Here is a 5,405-nt window from a genome sequence, read left to right as displayed (position 1 = left end):
GGGTATAGGAAAAGCTTCTGGGAGCCCCGGGACCTCTAGGAACTTGTCCATTTTACATAGTTTCTCTGGGATGATCAAATTCTCACAATCATCCAGAGTGGATAATACCTCCTTAAGCAGAGCGCGGAGATGTTCCAACTTAAATTTAAATGTAATCACATCGGGTTCAGCTTGTTGAGAAATTTTCCCTGAATCTGAAATTTCTCCCTCAGACAAAACCTCCCTGGCCCCCTCAGACTGGTGTAGGGGCATTTCAGAACCATTATCATCAGCGTCCTCATGCTCTTCAGTATCTAAAACAGAGCAGTCGCGCTTACGCTGATAAGTGGGCATTTTGGCTAAAATGTTTTTGATAGAATTATCCATTACAGCCGTTAATTGTTGCATAGTAAGGAGTATTGGCGCGCTAGATGTACTAGGGGCCTCCTGAGTGGGCAAGACTCGTGTAGACGAAGGAGGGAATGATGCAGTACCATGCTTACTCCCCTCACTTGAGGAATCATCTTGGGCATCATTTTCAGTGTCACATAAATCACATTTATTTAAATGAGAAGGAACCCTGGCTTCCCCACATTCAGAACACAGTCTATCTGGTAGTTCAGACATGTTAAACAGGCATAAACTTGATAACAAAGTACAAAAAACGTTTTAAAATAAAACCGTTACTGTCACTTTAAATTTTAAACTGAACACACTTTATTACTGCAATTGCGAAAAAGTAAGAAGGAATTGTTCAAAATTCACCAAAATTTCACCACAGTGTCTTAAAGCCTTAAAAGTATTGCACACCAAATTTGGAAGCTTTAACCCTTAAAATAACGGAACCGGAGCCGTTTTTAACTTTAACCCCTTTACAGTCCCTGGTATCTGCTTTGCTGAGACCCAACCAAGCCCAAAGGGGAATACGATACCAAATGACGCCTTCAGAAAGTCTTTTCTATGTATCAGAGCTCCTCACACATGCGACTGCATGTCATGCCTCTCAAAAACAAGTGCGCAACACCGGCGCGAAAATGAGGCTCTGCCTATGATTAGGGAAAGCCCCTAAAGAATAAGGTGTCTAAAACAGTGCCTGCTGATATTATTTTACCAAAATACCCAGATTAAATGATTCCTCAAGGCTAAATATGTGTAATATATGAATCGATTTAGCCCAGAAAAAGTCTACAGTCTTAATAAGCCCTTGTGAAGCCCTTATTTACTGTCTGAATAAACATGGCTTACCGGATCCCATAGGGAAAATGACAGCTTCCAGCATTACATCGTCTTGTTAGAATGTGTCATACCTCAAGCAGCAAAAGACTGCTCACTGTTCCCCCAACTGAAGTTAATTCCTCTCAACAGTCCTGTGTGGAACAGCCATGGATTTTAGTAACGGTTGCTAAAATCATTTTCCTCTTACAAACAGAAATCTTCATCTCTTTTCTGTTTCAGAGTAAATAGTACATACCAGCACTATTTTAAAATAACAAACTCTTGATTGAATAATAAAAACTACAGTTAAACACTAAAAAACTCTAAGCCATCTCCGTGGAGATGTTGCCTGTACAACGGCAAAGAGAATGACTGGGGTAGGCGGAGCCTAGGAGGGATCATGTGACCAGCTTTGCCGGGCTCTTTGCCATTTCCTGTTGGGGAAGAGAATATCCCACAAGTAAGGATGACGCCGTGGACCGGACACACCTATGTTGGAGAAAAGTACAGCTATGCAACTGCCAGTGATTTATAGCGATCACTGGCAAGCTAGGGGTTAATGGCTCTGAAAATTAAATTAACTAAATGTTTCTGAAAAGAGCCTTTGGGTTTTTAAAAAATTACAACAACAAAATTAACCCCTAAAAAAAATGCACAGACAGCAAAAAAGTACAGCTATGCAACTGCCAGTGATTTATAGCGATCACTGGCAAGCTAGGGGTTAATGGCTCTGAAAATTAAATTAAATTAACTAAATGTTTCTGAAAAGAGCCTTTGGGTTTTTAAAAAATTACAACAACAAAATTAACCCCTAAAAAAATGCACAGACAGCAAAATGCAGCAAAAAAAAAGTGCACCTATGCTACTGCCAGTGATATATAGTGATCACTGGCAAGCTAGGGGTTAATGGCTCTGAAAATTAAATTAACTAAATGTTTCTGAAAAGAGCCTTTGGGTTTTTAAAAAATTATAACAACAAAATTAACCCCTAAAAAAATGCACAGACAGCAAAATGCAGCAAAAAAAAAGTGCACCTATGTTACTGCCAGTGATATATAGTGATCACTGGCAAGCTAGGGGTTAATGGCTCTGAAAAGAGCCTTTGGTTCTATATTTTTTAACAAATAAAAGAAATAAATCTCTCTCTCTGCTAAATACAGGTCTCTCTCTCTCTCCAACAAAATGGCAAGTGAGGAGAGGGAGGGAGATCCACACTGATCATAGTCAATATTTACAAATATTGACATGATCAGACAAATGTGGTATTTTATTATTATTTTTTTTTTTAGGGTGGGAGGCTCAGATTGGGTGACCCTAGCTTGCCCCTATGATGAGGCAGGCTAGGGACACCCCCAGAGGCCCCATGATGCACTGGGCATCGCCATCTTGGATGCCTAGTGAAGGGGGAGGGGGCTATTTAGGGCTTTTTTTTAATATACGTTTTTTTATTTTTTTATTATTACTTTTATTTTATAACTAACTAAGTGCCTCGACCCACCGAGGCACTTAGCACACAATCAGAGCATCGGAAGCGTGTCCGATCGCTTCCGATGCTCTGAAACACTGCCGGGCTCCACGTGGAGCGAAACCGGAAGTGATCACTCGTGGGGGAGTGATCAATCCGGTCCCGGCACTCGGGAACAGTATTGCAGGATGCCTAGACCTCAAGGCAAGCCTGCAATACTGTTAGAGCAGCTGGAAGCGATTCCGATCGCTTCCAGTGCTCTGTTAAACCGACGACGTATGCCATACGTCCTCGGTCGTTAAGTGCTTTTTTTTTTGAGGACGTATGGCATACGTCGTCGGTCGTTAAGGGGTTAAATATCAACATGGAATCAATATGTATAAATATAGGAAATTATGTATACAGGGGGAATATGAGTCAAAAAAGAAGAAAAGAAAGAAAAAAAGGAATAATAATGACAAAAGTGTGGACATAGGTGTACCTATGCTTAGAGAGTGTGGAATATACAATGTAATGGACTATATGAAAGAACATTACAAAAAATGTTTGATAATGTGTTAAGAACCCAGAGTCCACATTTAGTCCAGAATTTAGCAAGTTGAAGTGCATTATTTTCATTTCAAAGGTTTTTCTTTCCACTGTGTTTTTGAAGTTGCCTCTGAGAATCTTGATTTTGAGGTTTTCGATGGAGTGGTCAGGTTGAGTGAAATGGTGACCAACAGGAGTACAGTATTTTTGATTGTAAGTTCATCCGAAGGTGCAGTTTTTGGCTTGTTTCCACAATATAACATCCCATTTCACATGCAATGCAATGTATCACGTATACCACTTTTGCAGATATACATGAATATGCCCCGTTAAAGTTATAGGATTTACTCTTGTGATTTACACACATATATACATACACAAACATTGAAAATTGTTGTTTATTGCAGGAAAGAAACCATGACAGAAAAGGCCTTAAAGTCCCAACAATATTTGCTATCAAAAGGTCCCTTTGCAACAATATGTGAAAAAACGATTGTCACATCTGCCTCCAATGCTTACACAGTCAACAAAAAGTGCATTCCTATGAACTAAAGCTCTGTGCTTGTAGGAAGCGTGCATGCAGCCTAGGAGCTCAGTTTTTATTGGAAGTGCTGGAAGCTGCTTACCCTGAATGCTTTTAAACACTGAACTGGAAAGTTTTACCAGGATTTTTTTTATAGCTGCTTACGTATTGAAATGCCTTTTATGTCATTACTAGTTGCCAACTGGATTGGATTACTTCACTATCAAACCCACATTCCAACTGTAGCCAATTCTTACTTTCATGTGTTCCAAAAGCAGATAAAGCAACATATTTCACATCTTTCCAGTTATTTTTTTCCAACACAAGCTGCAATGTTATTTCTTGTTCTTTAGTGGTCTAACGTTTAGAACATCTCAGGCCTAAAAATATTTACAGTATGCTAATATTTATGCATATTACTGAAACATGCCAAGAACTTATATTTCAAAGTTTCTGTAATTTTGGGTTCAAGCATCTGTGACCTTTGTAAAAGGTTTTCTGGTTTTGGAATTATTAGGGAAGATTGATATTGAAATCACAAACATTCAGTGCAGTCTATTTACAGGTTACAGTTACCAAAAGGTGTATCTGAAAAGCTTTAAAAAACAAACAAAAATTATTTATATAATAATAATGAGGCTGAGATGTAGATACTCAAATTGGTAGATTTGAAAATGGTGAAAACATTCCAATAAGCTTCATACATAAACTTAAAAAGTCAGAAAAATAGATTTCTTTAATTGAAACCTTTTCTTAGATCAACTATTTTCTTTAAAACAAAGACTATCTAAATAAATATTTTCAGATTAAAAAAAAAAAGAATAAAATTAAAAAAAAATTAAAATATGAACAAATATACATCTTGTACTTAAAAAGAGCAGTCAAAGTGAATTTAAATCTTTTTCTTGCTTTAGTACAATCTCTTTCAACTTTGGATGTGCTGCCCAGTTGACACGGCTGCAAAAGACTAGAATCTGAAAGGAAAAAAAAAAGAAGAAAGAAAGGATGATATATTTACACTTAAAGCTAGTTATTTACACGTTATAGATGTGTGATGTAGGTAGTGTCATTTCTAATTTACATATGGTCATGGAGAAAATAAATACAACAACATTCGTTGGCTACATTGGACATCCTAACAGATAACCCTTTTGCTTTATGCATGCATGAATGAATAAAAAAAATGTATCCAGCTGGCAAAAATCAGTATCATTTTATGACTACAAAGAAGAATATTACCTGGAAAACATTTTGAACCACCATAGTCATTTCACTTTCTTTTTTAAGCACTTCGCGTATCCTCTTTATTTTCTCATTCTGAATTTCTTCCAGGTCACTTTTCCAATTTTTTTTCATTGCTTGAGTTTGTGCCATCATTTTAGAGCTTAGATCTTTTAAGTCTTTAAAAAGAATCGGAAAATAAAGCTGAGAAATGCAATGCAAATATTACACCTCCATAATACCATAACAACTTGAAGTTTTTTTTAACCCATTTAAGTCACTTTCCATTTAGAAAAATATATATCAAACTACACAGAATAACTTAAAGGGATAGAAATGTAAACATTTAAAATGTGCATAAATGCATTTCAATTTAAAATAAAAGAATTTTTGCAATATACTTCAATTAGCAAAAATGCCTCTAGTAAAATTAATTCCGGTTTTGTCTGCGGCATACGCACATATCCTGTGAGG

At 36.9% G+C, this 5,405-nt stretch overlaps 1 long non-coding RNA gene across 1 annotated transcript; it reads right to left on the bottom strand.

Annotated features, from left to right (window-relative positions):
* Positions 1-3,567: 3,567 nt before the first annotated feature.
* On the bottom strand, positions 3,568-5,202 carry LOC128647711 (uncharacterized). The gene is made up of 2 exons (XR_008400388.1): positions 4,950-5,202; positions 3,568-4,684 (listed from the first exon to the last, which is right to left on the bottom strand). It is a non-coding gene; the product is annotated as an uncharacterized LOC128647711 (long non-coding RNA).
* Between the last annotated feature and the right edge of the window lie 203 nt (positions 5,203-5,405).

This window comes from Bombina bombina, chromosome 2 (genome assembly GCF_027579735.1).
Source record: "Bombina bombina isolate aBomBom1 chromosome 2, aBomBom1.pri, whole genome shotgun sequence".
Lineage (NCBI taxonomy): Eukaryota > Metazoa > Chordata > Amphibia > Anura > Bombinatoridae > Bombina > Bombina bombina.
Note: the sequence above shows the minus strand (reverse complement) of the source record. Positions and strands in the feature narration are given on the sequence as shown.